The sequence below is a fragment of the Balaenoptera physalus genome (genome assembly GCF_965194825.1).
Source record: "Balaenoptera physalus genome assembly, chromosome: 1".
Lineage (NCBI taxonomy): Eukaryota > Metazoa > Chordata > Mammalia > Artiodactyla > Balaenopteridae > Balaenoptera > Balaenoptera physalus.
The window spans coordinates 9,109,228-9,129,150 of NC_138882.1; the positions used below are offsets into that span (position 1 = coordinate 9,109,228).

The following is a 19,923-nucleotide window of genomic DNA, read 5'->3' on the forward strand; positions in this document are numbered from 1 at the left end:
AACACTGTTAACCACCTATACTCCAATATAAAATAAAAATTTAAAAAAAGAGAAACAGGAAAAAAATCAATTAATCAATTAATAGAAGAGAGCTCATTTAATTAGAAAATAAATCTGAATATACTGAAATATTTTCTTATGCAAACAAACAATAATTAATTGCAAACGTGTGATGGGAAATTCCATTCATAAAATAAAACAAAATGTTTAAAATACTTAGGTATAATCTTAATAAGAAACATGCATACACACATTCCAATTACACTAGACTCCATTATATTACGCTATATCTTAGTGACTATGCTCAAGATATCAAAATGTAACTGAGACAGCGGCTAAACTGTTTCTAGAGGGATGGTGGGAAATCACAGGGAAACCAGATGTCACCAGAGGCTGTGCCATCCTTGTGAAAAGATCATAACAGCATTGTTGGGAAATAAAGAAGGAATTGCTTTAATGGCCTAAATCCACTTCTCTCGTGAGCCCAACTTGTTTATTTCCCTGAATTGACAATAAATTACAATCTTAAATGACCAGAGTTAAAACGTTCAGACTACTTTTGTGAATTCTAGCATTAGAGGCTTTCCAGGGAGTTTTGAAATAAGGAACTAGCAGCTGAGAAATGTGGGTTTAAGGGAAATAAAGCCTGATTATTATGGGGTGGAGACATCACACATAGTAATGTGTATCAAGAAAGTGCGCCTTCAACACCAGCTAGACTGGTAGTTGACAAATTTCTAGACAAATACTGAATAACTGCCAAGATTATAGATGTGCAAAGGGGTAAAACTGAAGCAGAGAAAGGCTCATAACAAATCGTCACTTATCTAGCTCTTCCTGTAAAGAAAAAGGAAATGTGTTTGTGTGTGTAGGAATTAGGCAAAAGCAAGTAGATCTCACAGCAAAGAAAAAACATTAACAACATATTGATTTAATTCTCGCCAGCCTTGTTTTAATGTGTGCAGGAGCCAAACGTTATTTATTTATTTGTTTGTCTTTTTTTAATATTTTAATTTTACTGGAGTATAGTTGATTTACAATGTTGTGTTAGTTTCAGGTGTACAGTGAAGTGAATCATATATATTATACATATACATATATTCATTCTTTTTTAGATTCTTTTCTCATATAGGTAATCACAGAATATTAAGTAGAGTTCCCTGTGCTATACAGTAAGTCCTTGTTGGTTATGTATCTTATATATAGTAGTGTGTCTATGTTCGCCCAATCTCTTGATTTGTCCCTCCCCTCCACGTTGTTTGTCTTTTAATAGACCTTTGTTTCAGTTAGGATGAGGTTCAGGTGTTGTCTAACAGAAACCCCAATACGTGGTTTAAGAAAAGTAGAGGTTTATTTGTTTTATTTTATTTATGTCCAGAAAGGCCAGGGATAAGCAATTCGGAGTTGTCATATCAGCTACATGGTCTTCAGGGATCCAGACTCCCTTTACTTTTCTGCTCCATGATCTTTAGTATTGATTTTCACATGTACCTCATGATCAGAGGTGGCTTTGTAAGCTCTAAGCATCACACCAATATCCCAGGCAAAGAAATGATACAAGGGAATAAAAGAAAAACAGCATAATACTGAGGTTAGCCAGCTCATTTAAGGATGCTCTAAATCACAACTTCTACTTACTTCTCATTGATCATTGCTAGCTGCAAGAAAGGCTGCAAAATTTAGGCTCTTAATGGGGATCACTCTTACTCAGAATGAAATCTGTTTTGTTTTAAGTAAGAAAAGGGAGAAAAGATATTGAATAGGCAACTAGCAGTCTATGCAACAACCTCTCTTATGAAACGGAACTGAGATTTAGAATTCTATAGTTTGCAAATAAATTTGGTTTTTAAAAACTACATTCAGAAACCTGGCCACAGAAATAAGTTTCTACTTGAAACAGATTCTCTTCAATTAAAACACTGGAACTACATTTAATCAATGAAACCTCCATACTTAAATCACAGGAAGCACTTTTTAAAAGTTCCTTTGGGAAAACAGCTGAATATTTAAATGTTACTGCATTGATTTACTATGCTGCACATGATTTTAACGGTGAGCCACAATTAACTGAATTTTAATGGTTTTAAGACAATGTAGATAAATAGTTAAGAGAACTGTTATTGATTTTACTTATGTGGAGGATAACCTTCTAAGGTGTTAAAAGAAAATAAATGGAGAAATTATCTGCTACTTGAAATTTTCACAGAAATCATCCATAAAACAGTAGGGAACTGTTGCCTATTTTAAGGATAGATCTATGCTTGTTTCTTCAATATATTATATTATTAGTAGTAAAATACATAGCTATAGGTCTATTTTTTTCAAACATTTTAAAATAATTATTGTTCCTCCAAGAAAATAAAGAATTAAATGGCAATATTTTCACAGAATTTCAAAATCTTATCTTTTTCTTTCCCTTTCTATTGCTGTTATCCGCTAATTATATGGGAATACAGCTCTAACAAAGGAAATTTTATGTCTGTAAATTATGTGGTGTTCTCACAGAGGCAGAATGAATTTTTTTTTAACATTTGCTTGCTAATGGCAACGAGGAAGTTCATCTAGATCTGTGTATTTTGGCAATAATCAGAGGATTCTTCATAAATACTTCTTAAAGGAGGAAATAAATTAATTAATTTGAATTTTGGCTAAAATTGAAACTGAACATATTTGTTCAATTATTTGTATGACTGCAGATGATATGTTGCTGAACTAGAGAGGGAAAACTGAAATAATAGTCTTAGAGCAAGGAAAGACAGTGAGCTCAGAAAAGGTTGGAAAATCAACCTGAACTCAGAGCATTTTGAAAATCATATGTAATATGTTATGCTACATTACAAAAGTGACAGCATTCCACATGTACACCTGCACTATTCCAGGTATCCACACACAAAGATTAATAAATGCCCTCTCTCACTATTCATCTCTAAGTGGGCGGTCAGTAACTAGTTTAATGTTTGTAGCAGGAAAATGCAAGATAAACATGGGGAAATTTTTGTTTTAGTCGGCATCAGAAGGGGAAAAACATTTTAAATAATGTCTAGGTCTGAATTAATTCATGATAAATTCAAGGATAGATTTGTCAGATATGAGAGAAGTCTGCTAATGGCTAATACTCAAAATCTGAACAACAAAAAGTGAGTAATTACATAATAGAGTTACCATATGATCCAGCAATCCCACTTCTGGGCATATATCTGGAGAAAACTACAATTCGAACAGATACATGCACCCCAAAGTTCATTGCAGCACTATTTACAATACCCAAGACATGAAAGCAACCTGAATGTCCATTGACAGATGAATGGATAAGGAAGATGTGCTACGTATACACAATGGAATATTATTCAGCCATAAAAAAGAATAAAATAATGTCATTTGCAGCTATATGGATGGACCTAGAGATTATCGTACTAAGAGAAGTAAGTCAGACAGAAAAAGACAAATATCATATATCTCTTATATGTGGAATCTAGAAAAATGATACAAATGAACTTATTTACAAAACAGAAATAGACTCACAGACATAGAAAACAAACATGGTTACCAAAGGGAAAACTGCAGGGAGGGATAAATTAGGAGTTTGGGATTAAAATATATACACTACTATATATAAAATAAATAACCAACAAGGACCTACTGTATAGCTCAGGGAACTATACTCAATATCTTGTATAACCTATAAGGAAAAAGAATCTAAAAAAGAATATGTATACATATATATATAACAGAATCACTCTGCTGTACACCTGAAATTAACACAACACTGGAAACCAACTATATTTCAATAAATTTTTTTTTAAAAAAGAACGTAATTAGGCCTGAAAAAGCCATGAGTTCATGATTATAATTAAAAGAGAAAATAAAATTATGATACAGAAAATTCAGTTCAATTGATTCTTACCTAAGTTTGCAGTCAAAAAAAAAAAAAAAAAAATGAGGGCTGCGATGTGCGGCACATCATTCCATTGACAAAGCAACTGGAAAATACTTATGTTTTCACAGCACTTTTTTGAAGTGCAAAAAAGCTTCAGAAAATGACACAAATCATGACTGTACTGGTCAATAACTTTTTACAGACTGAATACACAAGTGTAACACAAGACATTGAATATTTGTAGCATCCTACAAGACCCCTCCTAGTCACTACTGAACACTTGGCATTATCTTTTGCAAAGTGATGATTTCAAGTCCAGTGCCCATGTTTCTACTGGGTTGTCTTCATCTTTCTTATTGGTTTGTCAGAGTAAATTTTATATTCCTAACATAAAACCTTTTCCAGATATCTAGTCTCAAATTGCGGTTTGCCTTTTTTGCTCTCGTAATAGAGAATTTGATTATTTTTATTTTAATTATTTCTAATTCATAAACTCCTTCCTTTATAATAGGTTCTTCCAATCCTGGGTTCCCTGATAGCCCTAAATTCTATTTTATATTCTCCAATCCAGTAAGCGTGCCACAAAGTTTAGGTCATTATTATCTATGCAGTCTCTGTGTATCATGGAAAAATTGGCAAATTCCCAGCATGGAAAAGGCAGCATAAACTGTAGTGCTCACACTAATGAACTGTGCTTCTTTCTGGAATAAACTATTATCTATTCTCTAATGTTTTCAAATAACTACTTTTAAAATTTTTAAACAGATTTCATATTTCTCTCATCTTGAGAATTAATATGATATTATCAAAAGGAAAAAGCCCTATTGTGATTTTATAAGTCAATTACATACCTTATTCTGATCACATTTTCAAGTTATTACTGTAGTAACAGTGGTAGGCATTTGTTTTGTTTGTTTTATTAATTTGTGGTAGTCTATAATAAGTTAAGGATTTAAATTGCAATTCCTACAACAACCAGTAGAATAATAAAACAAAAAGTTATGACTTACAAAGTCCATGGCAAATGAAATTGAATACTAAAATAAAAATATAAATTTGATTAATACAAAAGAAGAAAGCAAAAGAGTAAAATAAGAACATAAAAATAATGAGAAATATAGGAAACAAATGGCAAGATGGTAGATGTAAGCCCCAAATTTTCTATAATTTCATTAAATGTAAAGGAACTAAACATTACAATTAGACAGAGATGGTCAGATTGAATGGAAAAGCAAAATACAACTACAAACTATTTAAAATAGATGTGTTATACATATACAAACATTAAAGGAAAAGCACAAAATATATATAGCATGCAAACAGTAAGCATAAGAAAGCAATGTGGATTTATTAATTGTTATCAAAGATGTCTGGATAAAGATATTTAACAGACATATATATAGACAGAGATTTTATAGTGAACAAAGAATCACTTCAGGAAGATGACATAAAAATCTTAATTTTACAGGAACCTAATAACAGAGCTCCAAGATTGATGAACTAAAAACTGACAGAAAAAAAGGGTAAAACAGACAAATTCATGACTGTATTTGAAAAATTAAATACTTTTTCCTAAGTGATTGAGACAATCTATAGTAAAAAATAATTAATAATATGGAAAATTTGAACATCACTATCAACCAACTTAATCGAATTGGCATATACAGGACTCCATACCCCAAAACTTCATAACACTGAATATTTTTATATGCACAGAAAATATTCAGCTAGAAAGACTATATGGTGGACCATAAGAAATTACATTAATTCCCAGGTATTCAAACATATAATGTAAGTCTCAATTCACAGTACAATTATAAATCATAAACAAAGAGATATTTTGAAACCCTCCAATTTTTAAAAACACACAAGCATTTCTAAGTCAGCTATGAATCAAAGAAGAAATAAGGGAAATTAGAAAATATTTTGAACTAAATAACAATGAAATTGCAATGTAAATGTAAAAGATGCAGCTAATGTTGCATTTAAATAAACTTTTTGTTTAGAATGATAATATTGAGAAGAAAAACATAATTTCAATTATCTAAGCATCCAATTAAGAATGTAAGAAAAACAGAGCAACTTAAGCCTAAAATAAGTAGAAGGAAGGGAATAATGAAGATCAGAAATCAATGAAAAAAAGGTAGAAAAAATCAACAAAGACAGAAGTCAATTTTTTAATTGATAAACACATAGAAAGTCTGATGAGGAAAAATGGAAATATAACACAATGAAAGCATCCAGGAATGAGAGAACATACCTCAAGGACAATATCACTAATATTAAAATAATATTAAAGAAAAGTTATGAAAAACTTCATATCAATATATTGAGCAAGCCAAAACTGGACTAATTCCTTGAAAACACAATTTAATAAAAATAAGAAAAAGAACACCTAAATAGACATATATTTGTAAAATAAACTGTAAAATAAACTGTATTCATAACCACAGCTTTTACACAGAGAAAACATCAGACACAGATGGTTTCACTGATTAATTCTATCAAACATTTAATGAAGGAATAGTACTAATCTTAATGAAATTCTTTCAGGAAATTGAGAAGGAAGAAAGATTTTTAATAAATTTTATAAGGCCAACATAACTCTGGTGCCAAAACCTGACAAAGACATCATGCACGGGCAAACACACACACACACACAAATATACAAATTCCCTTCATGATTATAGATGTGAGCATTCTTCATAAATTATTAGCAAATCAAATCCAGCCATATATAAAGATAATACATCATGAATGATCAAAAAGTGGGGTTTATTCTAGAAGGCAAGTTTGCTTCAACTTTCAAAAAAGAATTACGTGTATGTGTGTATAATTCAGTACATTAAAACAATAAAGAATAAAATTATATGGTGATACTAAAGATCACATGCTTGATTTCAAGAATTACTATAAAACTACAGTATACAAGACATTGTGGTGATGGTATAAAGATAGACAAATAGATCAATGGACCAGAATATGATCCATAAATAGACTCACACACAATTCTGTCAACTGATTTATGATAAAAGCATCAAAGCAATTTAATAGGCAAAGTATACGTAGTTCGATAGGTTTTAATCGATCAACTGAATGGAGAAAAAAATGAACATTTACCCTGTCTTACACAGTACTCAAAAATTAATCTGGATTTATCATAAATCTAAACATAAAAGCTAAAATTATAAAGTTTCACAAACAAGCTTGGGGTAGGATAGAGAAATCACTGACTTTTAAGGTGTAGGATACACCTTAAACTTATAGAGAGCTGGATGTCAATTATATGTCAATTAAACTGGAAAAAACTTTAATTAAAATTCCCATTAATTCTTGAAAAAAATAAAAATGAAAATCTGAAACTTGAATAAATTGCTTGAAATATCTGTATGTCTGACAAAGGAATTATATTCAAAATATATAAATAACTCCTACAATTCAATAATTAAAAAGACAACCTGATTAAAAATGGAGCAAAATACTGGAATGGACACTTCACATAGAAGGATAGGCAAATGGTTAGGTACAATATGCTCAACATTAGTTATCATTAGGAATTGCCAATTAAAACTACCATGAAATATCACTGCAGTCACTCTAAAGGTTAAGCTTTGAAAGACTGACAAAATCAAAATATTGGTGAAGAGATGAGGCAACCAGATATCTGAACACTGCTGGTGGGAGAATAAAGTGTTACAATCCTTTTGTAAGATCAGTTTATTTTAAAGTTAAACATATATGTACCCTAGGACCCAGCAATCACTTTTAAGTATTTGCCCAAAAGAAATGAAAACATATATCCACACAAGGACTTGTATTAGCATGTTCAGAACAGCTTTATCCCTAATAGATAAAAACTGGTAACAGCATATCCTCTATCAGCAGGAGAATGAATAAAATTTTGGTATATTCATAAAATGGAATACTACTTATCAATACAAGGGAAAGAGAAAGGGATGGTGTACAAAAGAACATTAATGAATCTCAAAAATACTGCACTGAGCAAAATAAGTCAGATGCAAAGGAGCATACGTTGTAAGCTATCATTTAGATGACTTTCTAGAAAAGGCAAAACTAACCTATTGTGATAGAAAACAGGCTAAGTGCCACTAATTAGAAATGTAATGATAGGGCTTCCCTGGTGGTATGGTGGTTGAGAACCTGCCTGCTAATGCAGGGCACACGGGTTCGAGCCCTGGTCTGGGAAGATCCCACAGGCCGCGGAGCAACTGGGCCCGTGAGCCACAACTACTGAGCATGCGCGTCTGGAGCCTGTGCTCCGCAACAAGAGAGGCCGCGATAGTGAGGGGCCCGCGCACCGCGATGAAGAGTGGCCCCCGCTTGCCGCAGCTGGGGAGGGCCCTCGCACAGAAACGAAGACCCAACACAGCCATAAATAAATCAATTAATATAAAGAAAAGGGCTCAAAATATACAAAGTTAAGGGCTTCCCTGGTGGCGCAGTGGTTGAGAGTCTGCCTGCCAATGCAGGGCACATGGGTTCAAGCCCTGGTCTGGGAAGATCCCACATGCCGCGGAGCAGCTGCGCCCGTGAGCCACAACTACTGAGCCTGCGCGTCTGGAGCCTGTGCTCCGCAACCGGAGAGGCCACGACAGTGAGAGGCCCGCGCACCGCGATGAAAAGTGGCCCCCGCACCACGATGAAGAGTGGCCCCCGCTTGCCGCAACTAGAGAAAGCCCTCGCACGAAACGAAGACCCAACACAGCTAAAAAAAAAAAATAAAAAAAAAAGAAATGTAAAAATGATAAAACAAGTACATTGGTGAATATGTTCTATTGGACTTAATAGTTCTTAATTGGACAGTGGGTTACATGATTATATATGTTTGAGAAATCTCATAAAACCACAAATTTTTAAAATGTGGATTATACCTCAAAAAAAAAGAAAAAACTTTATGGGTGATATGGCAAAAAGTAAGAGTAAAATCAAATGAAAGTAAAAGGTAAAAAAAAAAAGCATACTATGTAGACAAATTGGATGAAACACAGTGTATTGTGTAAGAAGATATATTTAGGGTTAGAATATTTTTAGATACATACTCTTCTGTTACCTATTATATTACAGACAATTTAGTTCTCTCTGAAGGTGGATCCTCCACACCAGAATGCAGGTTGTTTTATTTTTTTTAAGTATGATTTCTCTCTTACGTGGACATCTAAACAGGTAAGATAAAATTCTGCATCATATTTTTTTGGGTAATATTAAGCTCTTACTTGATAAAGAAAAGTGACTAAGGCACAAGCTAAAATATGAACAATTCAGGATATATAGTCAGAGGATATTCAAAGTTTATTCAGTTTACAATGTGACCAGCCCCTTTTTTAATCTTTCCTTTATGCTACTGTTATATACTATTTTATGACACAACAATGCCTATACTAGACATGAGATGTTGATGGTATGTGTTTAAACTCAACCATTCAATGTGACAGAAAGCAAAATTAATTGCTGATATGAGATTTGAGACTTTACAAATCCCTCTCTAACCTTATTGGAAATTTATATTCTGATCTCATCTTATCTTTCTAACCTGTTTCTCTCCATTTCCCCAACATCTGCTGTATTTACAATTCCCTTCTCTTTTCCACAAACACTCCAAGCTCTATCTCACCTTAATGAATTTGATCACTCACTTTCTTCTACAGCACATCTTTACTTTCTCTGAACTCTTATGGTATTTTAAAGTTAATAGCATTACGTTTAGCCCTTAAATATATAGTCTTCACATTTTGTGTCTCATATCTTATTGCGCAAATTAGATTTTAAGCTTTTTCAGCACTTTGTTTTATATTTTTATATATGTATATATATATACACACATACACACACATACATAGATATGTATATATATATATCAGTAAAGTTTATTGTCTACAGATTTAATAACATAAATAATTGACATGTTTTTATTTTTACTCTTCAAAGACCAAACCTTATTAGAATAGTATCAGATAGTGGATAGAATATTGTAATAGGGCAGATGTCCATATTATAGACTTTACTCTTCCATTTACAACAAAAGTCAGCTTAGAAAATAAGTAAAAACGCTATCTCCACTTCTTTAGACTAAGAAGCCAGCAATAATATCAAGTATGCCTATCTCACCAAAAAAATACTTGTGGGAATTACATAAAATATGTGTGTAAGGAATACCAAGAAAAATAGTCTAAAATAATAACTGATTGGAGGGGGAGAAAAAAATAAGAGAATGAGGAGTGAATGAAAGGAGGATGAGGAGACGGAGGCTGTAGAGGATGAGCAACAGTGGAAAGGGGGCAGGACGAGGGTGGGCAAAGAAGAAAGAAACGGCCAAGGAGGAGGAGAAAATAAAATTATTTTCTCATGAACATACTACATAAATTCACCAAAAATACTATAACTTCAATGGAATTCTGTAGACTTAGCATTGGCTAGCCATTCAAGATGTCAAATCACCGGAAAGCAAGTCATAGGATGACTATGTCTGCCTCTGAATTTTCAAATTTAGCAGGTCCTGCAATACATTTCCTCATTGTATTAGCTTTAAAAGCTAATGGGACTTCCCTGGTGGCTCAGTGGTTAAGAATCCGTCTGCCGAGGCAGGGGACATGGGTTTGATCCCTGGTCCGGGAAGATCCCACATGCCACGGAGTGAAGATCCCACGTACTGCAGAGCAACTAAGCCCGTGCGCCACAACTACTGAGCCTGCGCTCTAGAACCCACGAGCCACAACTACTGAAGCCTGCATGCCTAGAGCCCGCGCTCCACAACAAGAGAAGCCACCGCAACGAGAAGCATGCGCACCACAACGAAGAGTAGCCCCCGCTCGCTGCAACTAGAGAAAGCCCGCGCACAGCAACGAAGACCCAACGCAGCCAATAAAAAAAAAAAAAAGCTACCACACCAAAAATGTGGACGTAACTTTTAAAATATAAACTCAGTGTGGCAGACAGATTTCTCTCCAAAACCCCCACCCCCCTGATTATTCAAACACTAATCTGTGAAGGGATTTTGTAGATGAAATTAAGGAGATGGACTTTAGAATAGGGAGAGTATCTTGGATTATTCAGGTGAGGCCAATGTAATTGCAATGAGCCCTTAAAGCAGAGAACTTGCCCCAGATGGACTGAGAGAGATGTGGTCGAAGAAGACAGAGAAAAGGGACCAAAGGAGAAATCCAATTACTCAACATTTCCTATACCTGCCATTTCTTTTTCATCTATCAGCCCTTTGTACAAGTAGTCATCATTGAAAATATAAAATGCCTTCACTCTTTTCTGCCTGACTGAGGTACCCGTTCTTCAGAGCTATTTATTGTCTCTGATAGGCTGCCTCAGCTCCTTAGGGCACATAGTGTGTGCTTCTTTTATGATCCTTGCTTATTCAGCAAGTAACGAGTATCTCCTGTGAGCTAGCCACTGTGCCAGGTGATGAGTAAGAAACAGTCCCTGCAGTTTAAAAGTATCACCTACTAGACAGCACATAGCTTGTAGTGACTGATGTTTTCTTGTATTGATAGGAGAAAACCAACCCTACTGGAATATCTAACATAAGTATGTTTTTCTAAAGTTTCCAAGACACATGTTCTATATTTTATGATTTTAATCTAAAATATCCATTAGCTCCAAAAAGGTAACTTGATTTTATTCTCAAATAATAGTCACATTATTCTTATTATACTCATTTATAGGGGTGTAAATATCATTTTCTTCATTAGAGGGAGAAGTAATTCCTTGATATTCCAATAACTGCACTGAATCAAACATAGATATTTCACAAGACATCATTATGTCATAAAATGTAAATAGGAAACGTGAGGAAGCTCATTGCATTTGCATCTTAGAAAGCTACATGAGCCAAAGATTAAACACTTTAAAATAGCTTGCTTGCTGGGTCACAAAGGCATGTGGTTATTCTTGCGTCACATATCAAGACCATTATATGGTCAGAGATAAACTCTTTCAATGTGAAAAACATGCCACTTGCCATATGGCTGTTGGATTCATGGTCCAATTGTAAAGTCTATTGTGTGTGACGGTGTGGCTGTTTCTTTCTAGTTATCTATGTGAGACAGATATTTCTTTTCAGCATTCCATTCCCCTTCTGGTCTGTAACCGGCATTCTAATTTACACAAGTAGTCTCAGTTTTGTATTGTTTTTATTGGAAATAAAACAAAAAAATAAGACAATGTCTAGTGTCCATAGCTTTTGGTGCAGCCTCCTAAGTACAAAAGCATGTCAGAACAGTGTTACACCCATTTTGGTTTCAGCAGAGTACAAGAGATGTTGGTTGTATACATGTTACAAAATGATTTGATAAAACAATAATATAGTATAGAGTAGTCACACGGAGTTATTTTTAAATGTTAAGTTTTAATTTCTAACAAGCGCAGTCAATTCAAAATTAAAATGTGTATTTTATTCATCTAATTATTTCTAGATATTGATACCAAACAGATAAGTTACAGATGATTTATTTCAAGTCCTCCCTACAAATACCTGCCAAATACTAAGCTTCAGAAGAAAAAATCACTTACTGTAAAAATAATTCACTATGTGATTCCTATGAGAAAATCCTTCTACCTGTTATATGAAAAATATGTAATTTTTATTTACTTATTATTATAACAAGTATTGAAATCCTTTAATGTGAGGCACTGCTCTTGGTTTAAGCTTATCACACTGAACAAATCAAATGAGGTCCATGGAGATTGATTGTAAAAATAAAATAAAAGTGAGTGAGCTATGCCTGGTGATAGGTGTTACTATTTTAGTTAGAGTGTTCAGAGAAGAAGGGTACAGACGTGAGAATCAGCTGAGGGAATGAGTGGTGGAGATACCTGGGGATAAGATTTGCAGCCTCCAGAGCCCCTGATATAAGAGTGTGGTTGACTTGCTGGACACACCACAAAGAGGTAAACAATGTAAGCTAGGAACGAAGTTGAAGGTCATGATAGAAGAAATAGCCAGGGTTAGATTACATATGACCTTCTAATCATCACAAGGATTTAGAACTCTATTTAGTTTTCTATTATAAAAAATTGGGGCAAGTGGCCAACCACTTACGTTTTTAAATTGTTACTCTGACTACTCAATGGTAAATAAATGGGTGAGAGAATGGGAACAGTGAGTCTAGTAAAGTGGCCTATGTAATAGTGTAAATAATTAATAATAATGATGTGAAACAGTATGAGAGCTATGGAAATGGCGGAAAATAGATTTGGGAAATATTTTGAAGAAAGAGTAAGAGTTTCTGGTCGATTAGATGTAAGGAATGAGAAAAAGAAAGGATACATGTAAAAGAAAGAAATTAGAACATTCTCTATCACCATACACAAAAATAAACCTAAAATGGATTGAAGATCCGAATGTAAGAATGGATACTATAAAACTATTAGAGGAAATCATAGGCAGAACACTCTTTGACATAAATTGTAGCAATCTTTTTGGACTCATCTCCTAGAGTAATGGAAATAAAAACAAAAATAAACAAATGGGACCTAATTAAACTTAAAAGCTTTTGCAAAGCAAAGGAAACCATAAACAAAAAGACAACCCAGAGAATGGGAGAAAATATTTGCAAATGATGCAACTGACAAGGGATTAATCTCCAAAATATACAAACAGCGCATGCAGCTCAATATCAAAAAAACAAGCAACCTAATCTAGAAAGGGCAGAGGATCTAAATTTGGCATTTCTCCAAAGAAGACAGATGGCCAACAGGCATGTGAAAAGATGTTCAACATTGCTAATTATTGGAGAAATGCAAATCAAATCTACAATGAGGTATCACCTCACACGAGGCAGAATGGCCATCAATAAAAAGTCTACAAACAATAAATGCTGCAGAGGGTGTGGAGAAAAGGGAACCCTCTTATACTGTTGGTAGGAATGTAAATAGGTACAGCCACTATGGATAACAGTATGGAGGTTCCTTAAAAAACTAAAAATAGAGCTACCATATGATCCAGCAATCCCACTTCTGGGCATATATCCAGAAAAAACCATAATTAGAAAAGATACATGCACTGTAATGTTCAATGCAGCACTATTTACAATAGCCGAGACATGGAAGCAACCTAAATGTCTATCGACAGAGGAATGGATAAAGAAGATGTGGTACATATATACAATGGAATATTACTCAGCCATAAAAAAAGAATGAAATAATGTCATTTGCAGCAGCATGGATGGACCTAGAGATTACCATAAATACTAAGTGAAGTAAGTCAGACAGAGAAGGACAAATATTATATGATATCACTTACACAGGGAGACTAAAAAAAAAAAAAGATACAAATGAACTTATTTACAAAACAGAAATAGACTCAGACTTAGAAAACAAACTTATGGTTACCAAAAAGGAAAGGTGGTGGGGGGGAGGCTTAAATTAGGAGTTTGGGATGAACATATACACACTACTATATATAAAATAGATAATCAACAAGAACCTACTTTACAGCACAGGGAATTCTACTCAACATTATGTAATAACTTAAACGGGAAAAGAATTTGAAAAAGAATAGATACATGTACATGTATAACTGAATCACTTTGCTGTACACCTGAAACTAACAGAACACTGTAAATCAACTATACTCCAATATAAAATTTAAAAAATTTTTTAAAAAGGGAATACAAGAAAGTCTCTAAGGTCCTTTCCCTGGGCAAGTGGGTGAATGGTGATGTCCTTCCTTAAGATGGGGAGTAGCGGGGTTCAGGATTCAAAAAACTATAGTTGCATCTATTGAGTTCAAGACACTTGTTAGACAACCAATGGAGATATCAAGTTTGATATTGGATATATGAATGTGGACCTCAGGGAAAAAGATGTGACTTGAGATACAAATTTAGGAGTCATTAATCTTTAAATTGAATTTAAAAGTATGGGACTCCATGACATGACTTAGAGAACAGACATGAAGTCCATGGTCTAAGTCATGAGACATCATAATATTTAGAGTGTAAAATGATAAAGACATTAAAACTCAGGAAAGAAAGTGAAGTTGGAGAAAAACAGGAGTGTGTGGTCTCCATGACAAAGTGAAGAAAAAATTTCAAGAATGAGAGAGTGATTGACTGAATGAGATAGTTTTGAGGGTGGAGTAGGTTGTGGACTGAATATAGAACTTTGGATTTGGCAATGTCTGAAGTCCTGATTTAAATGGATGCAAGAAATAAAGTAGAGAAGGGAATACAGATATAGAGTCAAAGAACTATGGATGACTTTAGTGAAATGGTAGTTGGAGATAGACATGGTGGTGCGAGTATCAGGGTAGCAGGAACTTGCTAGGAAGTAGGTGGTCACAATGGCCTGGGGGGTGATGATAAGCAAGGGGAGTCTCTACAAACTGTAGGCTAGGTAATTCATGGGAAGTGAAGGGATTTTTCAAAGAAGAACTTAAGGTTACAAGGAAATTTGAGTTTCTAGAGAGCACATTGGAAGTGTTGAGAGTCTAGAAAAGGATGTACAATCAGGACAGCTTGAATATGAGGGTAAGAGTCCTGGTGATCAGAAATGACCTGGGAAACTTGGACTTCTTGTGATTAGGTTAACTGGCATCATCCTAAGCCTGACTGTTGTTTCAATAGATAATGGATTCCAATTCTACTTGGGACTGGTCTCTCTGGCATTCCGTAGTGTTATGGCTGGACTTTCTGGTAAGTGAGGAAGGACAGGGACAGGGTCTCTATAGGAGCATGATTAGCTCTGCTGATCAAAGTATTGTGGAAGCCAGCTTGGGGTCTTTGGGACAACTCTGTAGAGAAAGAATGATTATATGAAGTGAGTACATGTATGAGTGTGAGAGTGAGTGTGTGTGTGTGCTTTTCTCTTCATTCAACAAATATATTTTGTATGTTTTCAATGTGCTGGATTCTGTGTTAGTACTGGAGAGACAATAGTGAGCCAAATTGAGATACTTCCTTTCATGTTACAGTTGTTTCCTTTATCTTCATTGTGGCCTAGACAGATTTCAAAATCTACCTATAGGTTAAAATCCCTAAATAATAAGTTGTCTCTTAAAAATGCTACATTGCCAACTGTATTCTCATTTTAAAAATAATCTTGGAGAATACAATCCCAAAATAACATCTGACAATTTACAATCTGTGGACACCAGATCCCTATTTTAGAGGCGTCTGGTAGTCATTTAGTTTCCCACTAAATTGTATATGTTTAGCATAAACTCAGTATCTTAAAGTTTGTGAGATGTTAAGTTTCATACTTATTTCTCTTAGCACTGCTTCTTAATTGTCTATAAAATCTTTGCACATCAGAATTGCTGTTGGTTAATAAGAGAAATGAAATCCAGTTTAGAGATTTCAATTTATAAATAAAAAGACATTCATCTGACTTTCCTCTAGCTCCTGTGAGAAAGCTAATTTAACAGTATAAAATATTCCCTCCAGGTATCTAATCCTTCATAAATTGACTTAAGAGATTTTCTATTTGACATAATAACCTTCCAAGAGACAGGATTGCTTAATTTAGGCAGGTTTAATTGCCTCTGTAACTACAATTTCGAAAAAAGCATTCAAAAATATTAAACATCTTACACTTTGTCTCTTTGAGAAAAATAACAAAATGCTTCTAATGCTTCTGCTTCTATTAATTTTGAGATTTTATACGAGGTTTGTAAGGGTATTCAGAATTGGATGAGGGCTGATACCTACAGTCCTTAATTGTAAGAATTGATTCATGTCACAACAATATATAAAAGGGAATATAATTATTTTTTTAAGCAACTAATTTTTCTTTGTCTACAGACCCTGACACATGTTCTATTATGTATTTATGACATCATTAGTATGGAGAAGTAAAACATGCAAAAATAAGAAAAGAGTAAACTGGATCATTCATAATTTTAAATTTGTCATCCAAATTTTGCAAATCCAAAAGAAAAATTACAGACATTTCAACACTTAAGATCTGCTTTTTTCCTAAGATGGCAAAGAACAGGTGTATACGACATGTCAGACTTACATGGAAAGGATGCCAGAGACATTTGTAGTAAATTGGATGTGATCCAGACCACAGTGACCTCAATTGAAATTGAAAAATTCACAGGAGACTGATTACAGAAGTGGGAAGTTAAAGATATGGAAATTACACTTGATAGACATGACACAATTTTAGCTAAAAATAAGAGCACTAAAAGCTATAAAAATGGAAAGTAATGGCCTGGAAAACAAGCAAGGAGCATGCAGCACCCAGGGCTTTTTTCTCGAAATAGAGATTTTTTAATTGTACAGAAAGATAATTGTTATTGCTCTGATTTAATTGCTCACAGAAAACTAATGTTGTATACTCTCACAAAATGTGGAACTTTTGAAACATCTGAAAATACTTCCTCAATTAAAATGCATGTGAATAATTTCAAGAACTTTCTCTACTTGGAAAACTCTATGGTTGAATACTAATGAGGGAGGAACATGAAAGAATTTAGTTGACAATTTAGCACTATTTGCAAAGCTTAGATCTTATATATTCTCAAAATATTTGTGATGTGGAGGCAAGCTCCATTTTAGACTATTAACTCCTTGAAAGTGATAGCAAATTCATATATAACTTTTTAACACTCACTCCCCAAACATCTCTGGCGATTCTTTTTTAAGAAGCAACGACCCTTCCACCTTCTCCACTTGGCCTTTAAGTATATAAATGCGTGAGAGCTCAGAAATTCACCCAGAGCTCATCTGTATTTACTCTTTCTTCCAAGATGATCTCGTGTCTCATGGATTTTAGTGTCCTAACCTTTCTGTTGAGCCCAAGAGTTTATATGCAACAGTACACAAAAGCCTTCAATAACTGCACATGGAAGTCAAATACATAACTCAGAGCTGATATTGCCAAAACAGAATTGTATTTTTTCTTCATCCCTCAAACCTTCTAGCCCCAAGATTTCACCTTTTCAGTAGAAAGCATCATACCCCAAATACCTGGGATAGAAGACTCTGTCACCTCTGATATTTCTCTTTCTCTCACACCTCATACTCTGTTTCTTAGCATGTCGTATCAGGTCTACCTCCAAAAACAGTATATAAAAATCAAATTCTCACTATCTCTTCCTAGTTCAACACTCCTTGTAGTACGCTGTGGATCACTGACATTTGAATGGAAACACAATAAATTTATCACTAGGGAAGTCAAAGTTTCTGCCTAAGACATAAAAATGGAAACTTGGTTCAATTTATTTCAAAAAGCATTTATTCAGCAGTGAAGTTCCGGGGACTGAGGAAATAAAATGAATACGACATAATTTTTTTATTTACCCAGACTTATGTAACATTTACTCCATGAAAGCCCTGTTGAAAACATTTTGCACATATTAACTCTTTTAATCTTCATAGTGGTCTGTAAGGTACAGGCTGTCACTGCCCAAATTAAATTTCACAGATGGGGGAACTGAGGCTCAAAGGGATTCAGGGCAGTTCCCAAGGGCACATGGCCTGATACACAGCAGAGCCAAGAGTTGAACCTGAGCCTCTGGCTTCAGTTCCTGAGCAGTTCACCATCGCACTGTGCTCTCATTGTCCCTGAACAAATATATACCCAGTGGGGGAACCATAAGAACAATTTTAGTGCATAAGAGAATGCGCTGAAATAAAGTCATGGCCACCGTGTTATAGAAACACTCAAGAGTTTTTTCGTTTGGTTTGGTTTTTTTAGTGGGTAATATTTTCTAATTTAAGACATGTTGAAATACATTCAGTGAAAAGAAAATGCTATGGGAAAAGCTGAGAGGTGGGAAATAGCATTTTTATTAGGACCAAACTTCACTTGGCAAAGGGAATCAGATTCATTTTCCCATTTAAAGTATGTTTGTTTAGTACCTCCTGCAGGGCAAGTCTCATTCTAGGCAGGAGGGATACAGGATGCATTAAGCCCCTGCTTCTAGATTCTAGAGGGAGGAGAGAGAAAATAATCAATTAGCCAAAGACATCCAGATAATAAAGAATGCTGTGAAGGAAACAAAATGGGATGAACTAACAGAGAGTGACACACATGAGGGAAGAGCACCATTGTGAGATGAGAACACCTCTTCCAGAGGCCATAAGGCAGGAATAAGATTGTTGGTTCTGGAATTGTGATGAATGTCATTGTGCCTGAACAAGGAACTGTAAAAGGAACTGTGTAAGATGAACTCTGGGAGTAGGCCGGGTCTATATAATAGAGAGCCTTAAAGGCCATGGCGAGGAGTTTTCAGTCGGCCCTAAATGTGATAAGAAACCTTTCCAGGGTTGAAACGGGAAAGCAACAGTATTTGTTTTATATTTTGAAACTTAGGTGAGCTGCTGCATAAAACCACAGAATTTATGTTACAGTCTGCTGTGGGTCCACACCACTTATCTACTTTACTCTGAGATCCAGACGGAAGAAACAAGCCCTGTCTAGGGCCTCATTGTTCTAGCGGGAAAAGAAAATTAGCAATGGTACCACCACATGATGTCCTTAAAAGTTCTGTCTCAGAGGTGACAGACATCACTTTCACTCGCATTCTAATAGGCAAAGCAACTCATATGGCAGAGTCTAAAGAGTGGGGCAAGGAAGTATACATAATCCTTTACAGGGAGGGGCCACGAATAATTTGAGAAGGTAAAATGACCTACAGTAATCATGGTTGCTGTAAAAAATTTCTAAAAATAGAAAATTAGACTTTGAGGGTAAGCGGTATAGTCTAAGCAAGTCTAAGCAAGTATACATAATCCTCTAAGCAAGTATACATAATCCTTTACAGGGAGGGGCCACGAATCATTTGAGAAGGTAAAATGACCTACAATAATCATGGTTGCTGTAAAAAATTTCTAAAAATAGAAAATTAGACTTTGAGGGTAGACAAGTAGTCTAAGCAAGAGGTGACTTTGACTCGACTGAGAGTGACAGCAGAGGAAATGGAGAGAAGTAGACAGATTTGGGATATGTTGTGATGACCACGCTGATAGGAGTTGATGATGGACTGAATGAGGATAGGGTGGGGAGGGAGAGGGAAGAATGAAGGATGACTCCTGTTTATAATAGGAGAAGCTGAAGATATCCTTGAC

General features: G+C 34.7%; 1 long non-coding RNA gene across 2 annotated transcripts in view; it reads left to right on the plus strand.

Moving 5' to 3' along the window:
* The first annotated feature begins 5,518 nt into the window (after positions 1-5,518).
* Positions 5,519-19,923, plus strand: part of LOC309644620 — a 44,950-nt gene continuing 30,545 nt past the window's right edge. For both annotated transcript variants that reach the window (XR_014254523.1, XR_014254524.1), the window contains exon 1: positions 5,519-9,061. This is a non-coding gene — a long non-coding RNA (uncharacterized lncRNA). The remainder of the gene's footprint in view (positions 9,062-19,923) is intronic.